The sequence below is a fragment of the Arvicanthis niloticus genome, chromosome 11 (genome assembly GCF_011762505.2).
Source record: "Arvicanthis niloticus isolate mArvNil1 chromosome 11, mArvNil1.pat.X, whole genome shotgun sequence".
NCBI lineage: Eukaryota > Metazoa > Chordata > Mammalia > Rodentia > Muridae > Arvicanthis > Arvicanthis niloticus.
The window spans coordinates 23,311,031-23,321,941 of NC_047668.1; the positions used below are offsets into that span (position 1 = coordinate 23,311,031).

Here is a 10,911-nt window from a genome sequence, read left to right on the forward strand (position 1 = left end):
AATGAATGGATTAACCGGCCCATCCCTAGGTCCATTGTTCTTTGGGTAGTCCATAAATACATTTTGGTGCCAGTGGCTCTTTGGAATCAAGATCCTTTCTTGGAAACGGGGCCACTGGCTTTGACGGGGACCAAGAGTTGAGCCCTGTGTCCACCCAGAGTTAAGTGGGTTTCTCCTCCACTTTCAAGGTTACCCTGGGCTCCGGTAGAGGGTCTAAACCCCATCTACCCCAATCACTGTCTTCACCCAGGGCCAATACCTTCGCCACTTGAGTTTTTTTTTTTTCCCTAAGGCCTGGGATTTCCTGCCCCTTCCCCTTCCGTTTGTTCAGGCACTCTAGGGCCCAGCTACTTGCAATGTGTGCACTGGTCCTTTTCAGTTTTCTGTCTCTTTTTGATTGGAGACTCCCTTCTCTGTTTTCCCTAACTACTGTAGCCAAAATTCTCTGTAAATTCCTTTCCTGTAGCCTTTCTTTTTCTCATCTCTCTTTCATCTTCCTTTCTCTTTCTCTGTTCTTTCTCTTTCTCCCAACCATAAGGTTTACTTCCTCGGCAACCTACACTAAATCTTTTAATGACTTATCCTGTAGTCCCTCTAGCCTCTGAAGCCTTTTCCTGTTATCTACTAGCCTGGGTCTATAAAGGCCACAATGTGGTACTGACAGAATGCCTTTATGAGCCATTCTAGAAAGGCTGTGGGCAACTCATCTGATCCCTGCTTAACCTCATGTGCCTTAGTTAAAATTGGTGGGGTCCTCATGTGGCCACCTTGAGACCTGCCAATGGAATCTGGCAGTAGGCTTTTAGATGCCCCTTACCTTCTGCTGTACTAAATTTTCGGTCAGATCTAGTCAGAAGAAACAGCCTGGTCAATCGATGGTGCCCCTGTATCAGAAGGGACATTCTTTCTTTCCAGTATCCTCTCTCACTCTTCATTCCTAAAGAGCACTCCTGAAGGCCAGAACCAACAAGGATCTTGAGGAAGAAGGGCTTTTATCTGTGGGGGATGGGGTGGTCCTCTACTAGACTTATCCAGGTAACTATATAGGGCACTTGGTCTGGGTGCCCAAGGGATCCCGGCCTAAAGACTCTTTTCTACTGCTTTGATCACCTGTAGGAAGGTCCCTATGGGTGGCCACCCAACTTCAAAGGTGGGCCATTTGGAGAAGCAGAGAGTAACTAACTTGCCCTTCTTTACTACTGACAAGTTTTCTCTTCTTTCTCTAACTTCCCTCCAGCAGTTAACTAGGATGTTTAATGGGGTAGACTCAGTCCAAAAATAATGTCAGTCTGAGTCCAAGAAAACAAAAGACAATCAACACACAGTTCACCCCACCATGGGCACAGAAACCAGATTATACAGACAGTTCTTGCCCCTGCCACAGGTGGGTCAAGACATAACACACAGAGAGACAATCAAGACGTAGGAAAACGTCGGGGAAGAATCCAGTAACCAGGTGACTTGACCAGCTTATGCTGGGACCAAATCTAATAGTTTCAGACAATTTGGCCAACTTACACAGGTCCAAATCTACAGGTTCCAAAAGGAGCAGGGTCCTTCCGACGCCCTCTGGGGGACCTGAAGGGTTCTGCAGGCTCCCCGCAGTGGCACGCCTGCCCACTGCTCTTGACCACCCCAAACACTGAGCACCCCAGACGCTTGCAAGTTCAAAGCTCAGACAGGTTTACAGGTTCAGACTTTGACAGACAGCAGACAAGAGACAGACAAATAAACCGTGGGACTTGCCTTGAGACCTCCGATTTACCACCCTCTGGTAGGTTCCCACAGGAGGTCAGTTTCCTGGCCAATGTGCCAAATGTAAGATTCTTATGAGCCTTAGCTTATTGGAGACCCCCTGAGTGAACCACATCATGAATCAATGCAAATAGCAAGAGGAATTTTAATGATTCAATGCGCTGGAGTCATCCTGCACCCGAAGGAGAGGCAGCAACCCCAGGCAGCCCATTTGGTTAGTTTTTATACAGTTTAAGGGGTAGACTAGAGAAACAGTGACTGGACACAATATGATTGGCAGAACAGTGTGTCTTTTAAACCAATTGGTCTTTACAGAATGAGGTGACAAGGACCTCCCTTGTCTGTAGGTAGCAAGGGTTGGTCTGTCCTGCAGAATGTGTCTATGTGCTCTGGGCCTTCCCCACAGGCAGATGAGTTCTCTTCCCTTAAGTCTGAGGAATGTTAATCAGCCTCTCCCTTCCTCCTCTGTAGAGAAATGTTAATCTTAATCCTGAAAGTGTCCTCTGACCCCAGGAATGTTAATCCAGCAAGTGTCCTCTGACTGAGTAAAGTTGATTAGCCTCCCTCTTCCTCCTCTGAGGAGGAATGTTAATCCAGCAAGTGTCCTCTGACTGAGTAAAGTTGATTAGCCTCTCTCTTCCTCCTCTGAGGAGGAATGTTAATCCAGCAAGTGTCCTCTGACTGAGTAAAGTTGATTAGCCTCTCTCTTCCTCCTCTGAGGAGGAATGTTAATCCAGCAAGTGTCCTCTGACTGAGTAAAGTTGATTAACCTCTCTCTTCCTCCTCTGAGGAGGAATGTTAATCCAGGAAGTATCTCATGACCTTTCCAAAGTTCCTAAACTGACCTCTTCACTTTTAAAAGTTTTAAAGATATAATCACTTATATATACCTCTCCGCTTGGCATCAATAAACAGAATATCAAGTCCCCCAAATGGAAAACATTGCAGAAAAACAATAGCTATCAGAAACCACAACTATTAAGCAACAATAACACAAATGAGCAACAAGCTTTACTGCTACTAAACAAATATCAGTATTAGAAAATGCACTGAGAAATGTTGAGAGGAAAGTCAACCACCACAAAAATTACAGCAAAAGTAGGCGAAGGAATGGAAAGGAGAACAGTGCTGTAAACTGGAGGAAGAGCTAGAAGGAATACAGCTATAATAATACATATATAATACAGCACAGTACAGGTGTAAGCAGAAAGGGGACTTAGTTCTACTCTAGGGAAAGGGGGTCATTTTAACTAATGGATTGAGAGACAGGGAAATGGTAGGTATAGGCCCAATTATGGATAGAATGAATATACAGAATATGTTATTTAACAACTGCAATAATGCAGCCAAAAAGGCAACAAGGGTCTGAATACAGTAACAGTACAAGAATGTAGAAGTGGGCTCTACTGTGAATCACATTTTGAAGAGAAAAAAAAAATTACAAAAGAAAGAGATAGATGGGTTAGTGGTTAAGAGTGTGCACTCTTCTTCCAGAGGACTAGAGCTTGGTTCCCAGAACCCACATTAGGCTGCTTACAGCTGCCAGCTCACAGCTGTCTGCTTCCCAGGAGAACTGACACCTTCTTTTGGTTTCTGCAGGCACTTGCACTCATGTCTGCATTAACTACAAACAGACACATACATATACACATATGAAAGGTAAAAATTATATATATATATTTATATATATATATTATATATATATAATATATATATATTATGTATATAAAATTCACACACACACACACACACACACACACACATATATATATATATATATATATATATATATATATATATATATATATGAATGAATGACTTGGTGACAAGCATCAATGGGATAAGGAAAAGTTATCAAGAAAACTCCTAATTTTTCAATCAGACACAGAGAAAAAAAATGCCACTTGTGAGTAGGAGAGGCCTGGAAAGAGGACAGTTTAATTTAAAGGAAACTGGATTGTCTTGTTATTTACAGAATGCATTAATGATAAGCATTGAGATAGAAATACAGAGACTGAATTTATGTATGATATAATCAGTACAATAACTACTTAAGGCCAAATGATTACCCAACGATGGCCTACAGTATTTGGATGCACAGGACCTAACAAAAATAAGCTGTTTTGAAAAATGGTCACCTACAAATAAATACACCCTATATTTTCCTTGACATTTCAGGATATCCATGAGCTTATTGATATGACTTTGGTTTCAAAAAGTAAAACTTGTTTTGAGGAGAACAATGTGGTACCCAAAGTTAGGAACAGGAAGAAAAACACTCAAGCAAAACAGAAAGCATTGAAGGAAAGTATCCTTTTAAAAGCAAAGAATACTAGCCGAATAAAATACAAGAGATTGAGAGTAAGTGAGAACTGAGATGAAACAAGAGTCTAGTTCTGACTTTTGTACAAACCTATGTTCCCCAAATGAACTAACAAATCCAGTCTTTAATGAGAAAAACAGCTCCAAGTACAGACTGTGCTTGTATCAATTCTGCATGTGAAAGTATGCATGTATTAATCTAAACTAGTGATGCTGATCTTTTCATTAATCTGACATCATTAACAAAGAGGGCCATTGCTAGCAAGATTTTAAAATTAGATGGATAAATACAATATAGAAAATAGTACAATTAGCAAAAACTATGAATTGAGGTCTTAATATTGGAGATTCATCTAATATGCATACCAAATTTCACAAAATAGCTGTATGGAATTTGGTACAACTGACTGCTTCACTAAAACATAAGCTTTCCAATTCAGTCTAATGTACTTTTATAAAATTCCTCACTTTTTTTTTTTTAACATTCTTCACATTTCCTTGTAATGTACCGCCTTGAGAGCCTGAAACATATTTCTGACAATCAGGAATTCGGCCCCAGAATACAACTGTTCTTGGAAATGAAAATGACAATTTTAAACGTATTCTAGGATAGCCCCTTATGTTACAACTATCTCCTAAGATATGCCTTAAATATCACTTTTCTTTAAAGTTATTACTGTACTGGGCGTGGAAACTGGTCGTACTCCCCCCCCCCCCCGCCCCCGCCGCCGGCTCCAGCATCAAGACAGAAATGCCAGTGACAAGAGGCTCTGCAACCTGCTGACTCACAGAGTTTCTCCGTCTTTTAAAAGTCACGTACAAATGATTCCGCTTAAGCAACAGCGCTCCGGGCTAAGGATCATTTGCGGACGGGAAGAAAAAAAAGAATCGCCGAGAAGTAAAAATATCCAGCTACCAAAACACAAGGTGCACGCTGCCCAGTCAAGGACGACGTAGAACAGAGAAAACGTCTCCAGCGAACTGCCAGAGAACACACCATTCAGGACCCGACCGCGCCACCTCCGAGAGGGGCTGGGCGGGACCACCAGCGGGGGCGGGACGCCACCAACCAAAACACCCCGGCGGCCACGCCCGCAGCACCGGGACAGCGGGGGCCCAGCGCCCGCCGGGACCCCGAGGCCTGCGAACCCGACCCCCGAAACGCCCGCGGGAGAGCCAGGCGGAGCGCCCGCGCTGTGGAGGCCACCTGCCACCCCACCGGCTGCCGGCCACTCACCGGGACGCAGGCAGTAGTCACGGGCGCCGCGGCCGCCACTCGCCTCCCGCCAGCGCTGATGTCCGCATCAGCCCGCCCGGCCTTCTCGCAGCTGCGGCGCCCGGACCCCAAACACTGGCGCCACTAGCACCACCCCCCGCTACGCCCCGCCCCGCCCGCCCCAGCGGAAGTGACGCAAGCTCTAGGTCCTGTTTTTCTGCCTTCTGCCTTCCTAAGCGTGCGTAATAGGGCGTGGATGTGGAGAGAGGGAGCGGGCGGGGAGTTTGTCGGAGCTGAAGCAAGGCTTTGGAAGGGGCAAGTTATACTTTTATGGTCTGTTGTGACGGTTGGGCGGAGATCAATGGCTTGTAATCTCAGTGCTGTCTCAGAGCAGTCCCTGGTTGGTCGCTTGCTTGCAGTTTACCATCCCTATTTCAGCAGGGCTGAGCGTGCTAGAAGGCTCTGCGCCTGCTCTGTGTTGCCCAGGTTCCTGGGAACCGCTTTAACGTCAGCCTGGAAGTGAGCAGCCTGGCTGGATCCTGTGATACTGCTGCGGTGATACCTCCTCTTTGTTTGTTTTTAGCACAGTTACGGAGTCTGTCAACTTAAAAGCTTTTTTGCGTATACCATCCTGTGGAAGTTAGCGGGTACTACCCCCTTTGATGGTCCTGTAATCAACTCGTTGAAATCCTGATATTTGCTGTGTACCGGAGAGTCAAACTACAACCTGCCACAGGTCTAGTGTTAACTAGTTAACTAGACCATCAGATTAGATCCCCAGTGTTCATCTTCAAGGGTAGCAGAGGGCTGTAGCCTTGTAAAATGAAAATGATTGTACAGCCCATTAGGAAGGGCATTACATGTGCTGCCAGATTGACTGACAGTTTTTAATTAAGAGCTTATGGGTTACAGAGGTAAAGCATTACAAAGGTTAAAAATGTAAGACTATAAACTCGCTAGGGCAGGCGACATAAGGGGAGACCTTGACACTTCCCAAGTAGGAAAGGAAGAAAGAAAGCGAGAGAGAGAGAGAGAGAAGTGAGCACACTAGACATTTGGGGAACACAAGATACTGGGTTGTGTCGAACATAATTACTGGTAAACCCTAGCAGTGTGTTAGCTATTTCATAGCTACACAACAGTTCAAATATGTACTCCAAAAGTCAAATTAAGAAAGTCTTAGAAGTAACTTGGGTTCTTGATTTTTTTTTTACTATTAATTTACTAATATCAAAATTTCCTAACACTATTGAAATGGTGAAAAGATTGGTCAGAACTATTACCATAGTGAGCTGTCAGCTCCAAGTTCTGACACAACAAAGAGTGGAGTTTAGAACAATAGTCAAAGGGGGTGGTCACTGGATGGAAGATTACAAGAAATGACATATCAAAGGTAACAAGACATTCTTGCTGAACATTCATTTTATACCAACTTAGAGGATTCTTGCTAACACTGGGCTTTAGATAGGGCCAAGGCAGAGGTCGAAGGATGTCAGTTACCTGTGAAAAGTCATAAAAGGAACCTAACTACATCTTGGCTAAGGAGTCAGTAAGTCACCGTACCCTCTCCCTTTGCCTTACTTCCTTAAGTTAGATAATATGCCTGAATTGTCTTCCTGTCTTAGAAATTTCCATGCAACCGTCAATTTCTCCTCTACCTCCCTCTCCTTCCCTTGTCAGTAATTTTACCTTTAATCATTAATAAAGCTTAACAACAGATCTTCCCTTACCAGCTTCTCTTGCCATTTCTTCAGCTCTGTGCTCTCCTTTAGAGCTTGCTATATGTCAGTCTCACATAAACTGGTTCTACAGTTTGTAACTAACCTCTAACCCAGTCTCTCCTGCAGGGAAGGTTATCTTTCCAAATTGCAAATCTGATCGTGTGTTTTTCCAGATCAGAAAGACTGGACCAGCAACACATCTTCAGTAAACCACAAGGATGTGACAAGATTTAACTGTGTGGCTTCTCACCCCTTGCCAGTATTTTTTACCTTCCAGAAACATCAGTATTTTACCATAAACCTTGAGTCTCTTCGTAATGCTCTTAGCTCAGATTTCCTCCTGTCCTATCCTTCAGATTTGTGCTTAAACCAAGAAACTCTTGCCTTCCTGCCTCCATAGAGAAAACCATTGCCGGGTGGTGGTGGTGGCACACGCATTTAATCCCAGCACTTGGGAGCAGAGGCAGGCGGATTTTTGAGTTCAAGGCCAGCCTGGTCTACCGAGTGAGTTCTAGGACAGCCAAGGCTATACAGAGAAACCCTCTCTCAAAAAAAAAAAAAAAAAGAGAAAACCATTTATTATACTTACACTTACTTCACCTATATCCCTCACTGCACAGGGTTGTAATTTATTTATTTGTAACATGGCATTTTCCCTACAGGCCAGAAGTATAATGCTGAATTTGTATTTTCTGACCTGAAATATTACCTATCCAATAATTGACTCTACAATTCTATATTATAGAATTTTGGGGAAGAAAATATTTTATCATTTAATTTCAACCAAAATAAATAAATTCAGTAGTATACAAAGTAGATTACCTTGGGTATTAACAGTAAAGTAATGCCTTCAGAAAACAGTGCTGGGAATAAAGATTAAATGTAGCAATTGTTTCACTGTATATTCTTCACCTATGTAAAACAGACATCGACATGGCTGTCATGTCATAAATTTGATACTTTCATTCTAAGTAAAGGATTTATTGGTTATTTTATCTTGTTTGGGTATTTCCCTCCTCTATATACATAGGCAGACCCCCTCTTTCTACCAACTGTTAAAGTCTGGTTCAAAGGACTTTTAGACTTTTCATTGTTCCAACAAAAAGGACCAAAATTAATCTGACCAAAATTAATGTAGTCATATGCTTCAAGATATTTGCACAAATTATGTAAGAGATATGCCAGAAAATAATTTTAGAATAGTCACTTTGGTAGGCAGGAAAATGGTGTCCTGAAAAATGTAGATGAGCTCTTGTGAGGTAAGCTTGTGCAGCTCTGTCTTAGCATTTTTTTAGCCTTTTATGCACAAAAACTATATCCTGGTTGTCACATTTTTGTTAGCACAAGGCAGAACTACAGAAGTGAAAAAGTATAGTGACTACATTTAGGGATTTTTCACCCTGACTTTCCCAGACACATCCCAGAATCAGATCTTTGTTCCTTTTTTGGCAGGCATTGGATTGCTGAGTTTCAAAGCATGAATGATATTCTAACATAATATCAGTTTCCCTAAGTTTTGGGGCCTAATGTCTGAGGTCCTGTAACAAGCAGTCCTTTGGAGCCTGTGAATATATTATGTTACATGGCAAGGGAGCCTTGTTTGTATACGTGATTAGAGTCACAGATTTTTAGGAAAGGGGTGGGGATACACTTGATTATACATGAGAATCCTGTAAGCAATCAGATGTGGGTTCAAGAAGAGTGCTGAGACAGACTGTTGGGAGTAAAGAGTTTATTAGAAGAGTTATCAAAGCCATAGATAATATGATCCAGGCTCTGCAATGGAAATGAGGGTCCCATGTGGCAGAAGTTGAGGTCTTATATCATTTTGAGTTGCAGGTGGCTTTATAGCACAGGCCTACAGCCAGGCTTTCTGGTTTCCAGAAAGGAGGCCAACTAGGAGGTGGGGAGCAGGATGTGTGGCCATTTATACTGCATTTGATGTGAATGTATTCCCCAGGTGAGAGATCTTGACACCCATGAGTCTCTTAACTGGAGCTTCACAGAGACTGCCCTAAGTAGTGTTCCTGTTGGTGTCTAGAGGGGGGAGAGCTGCTGCAAGGTGCTGTGGCTTGAACAACAGCTAGACTCAACATTAAAGTCTTGCAGACCCAGTCTAATCACAGAACCTATGCCAGTAGAAAAGATGTAACAGAAGTCAGATCCAAGACATAAGGAGGAGGCTGTGAGAAATTTGATAAGGAACTGTCTTTACATAAAAACAGAACTCCCACCTCAAAAGAAATAAAAAATAATATATCCTGGAGCCAAACACTGGTGCCCAGTGCCTTGGAAAATGGATTCATTTGTCTCAAATACAGTGTTCCAAAGTAGTGACAGTTTCATGAAGTTTTTATAATTCCAAAACAGAAGAAAGACAAATCAAGGCACCTTTAAAATGTATTGTTGGTAACATCAGGCAGGCAGGTCGAGAACAGAGAATTCTCAACAAAGGAATCTCTTAATGCTCAAGAAGCACTTAAAGAAATGTTTAACATCCTTTAGTTATCAGAGAAATGAAAATAATATATCTTACATCTTACACCTGTCAGAATGACTAAGATCAAAAAGTCAAGTGACAGCTCATGACGGGGAGGATGTGGAGCAAGGGGAACACTCCTCCTCTGCTTGTGGGAGTGCAAACTTGTACAACCACTTTGGAAACCAGTTTGGCAGTTTTTCAGAAAATTGGGAATAGATCTTTCTCAAGAACAAGCTATACCACTCCTGGGCATATACCCAGAAGAAAGAATACTTGCTCAACTATTGTCCAAAACTGGAAACAACCTAGATGTCCTTCAACTGAAGAATGGATAAAGAAAATGTGGTACATTTACACAATGGAGTATTACTCAGCTATTAAAAACAATGACATTATGAAAAATGCCAGCAACTGGATGGGACCAGAAAAGTTCATCCTGAGTGAGGTAACTCAGACTCAGAAAGACATAGTATGTACTCACTTATAAGTGTAAATTAGTCATGAACTTCAGGATAATCATATTACAAACCACAGATCTAAAGAAGCTTAAGTAACAAGGAGGATGGGAGGATGCTTGAATCTGAGAAGAAATAGATTAAACATCAAGGGTGATGAAGGGAGGGGGCTGCATAGGGGGAGGGATAGAGATGGCAATAGGACGGATATGGGGAGTACAGAGGCAAAGCATACTGAGAGAGAAAACTGGGTGGCTGGATGGGGATCAGATCAGCGGGGAGAGCAGGTCTGGGATGAGACTATTAAGTGGAGCTTGGGGAACCTGTGGAGGAGGGGAAGAAGGATTGAAAAAGTCAGAGGGGTCAAGGACACCACAAGAAAACCTACAGAATCAACTAACCTAGGCTCATAGGGGCTCACATGAACTGCCAACCAGAGAGCATCCATGGGACAGACCTAGTACCTCTGCACATATGTAACAGTTTTGTCTGCACATATGTAACAGTTTGGCAGCGAGGTCTTCTTGTGGGACTCCTAACATGAAAGCACCTGCTAACTCTGACTATATTGCCTGCCTTTGGATCCCTTTCACCTGAGTGGATTGCCTTCTCTAGCCTCGGTAGAAGAAGATGAACCCAGTTTTATTGCACCTTTAACGGCCAAGGCTGGTTGATATCCATGGGAGGCCTCCACTTTTCTGAGGAGTGGTGGTAAGAAGGGAAAATGAGAGGGAGGGACTGTGAGAAGAGGGAGGGAAAGTTGTGATCAGAATGTAAAGTAAATAATTTTTAAAAGAAATAAGAATACTAATTAAATCCTAACTAGAAACAATAAAGATTATTGTACTATCCTTTAAGAAAAAGTGAGCTATGACTAGCTATTAAAACATCTAGCGATAGCTCAAGAAAATTTGGCTCCAGATCTGTACCATTCCAAGTCTCCACAATCGAGAGGTTCTA

At 42.7% G+C, this 10,911-nt stretch overlaps 1 protein-coding gene across 4 annotated transcripts in view; it reads right to left on the minus strand.

The window, feature by feature from the left end:
- Positions 1–5,474, minus strand: part of Pnpla8 (patatin like domain 8, phospholipase A2) — a 53,286-nt gene extending 47,812 nt beyond the window's left edge. Inside the window, exon 1 of one of the 4 annotated variants that reach the window (XM_076941946.1) lies at positions 5,315–5,460. The gene's annotated coding sequence lies outside the window, so the exon portion shown is untranslated. Of the gene's footprint in view, positions 1–4,866; positions 5,082–5,314 lie in introns of those variants that run through there. The other 3 variants (XM_034514022.2, XM_034514021.2, XM_076941944.1) reach the window with 3 other exon arrangements.
- Between the last annotated feature and the right edge of the window lie 5,437 nt (positions 5,475–10,911).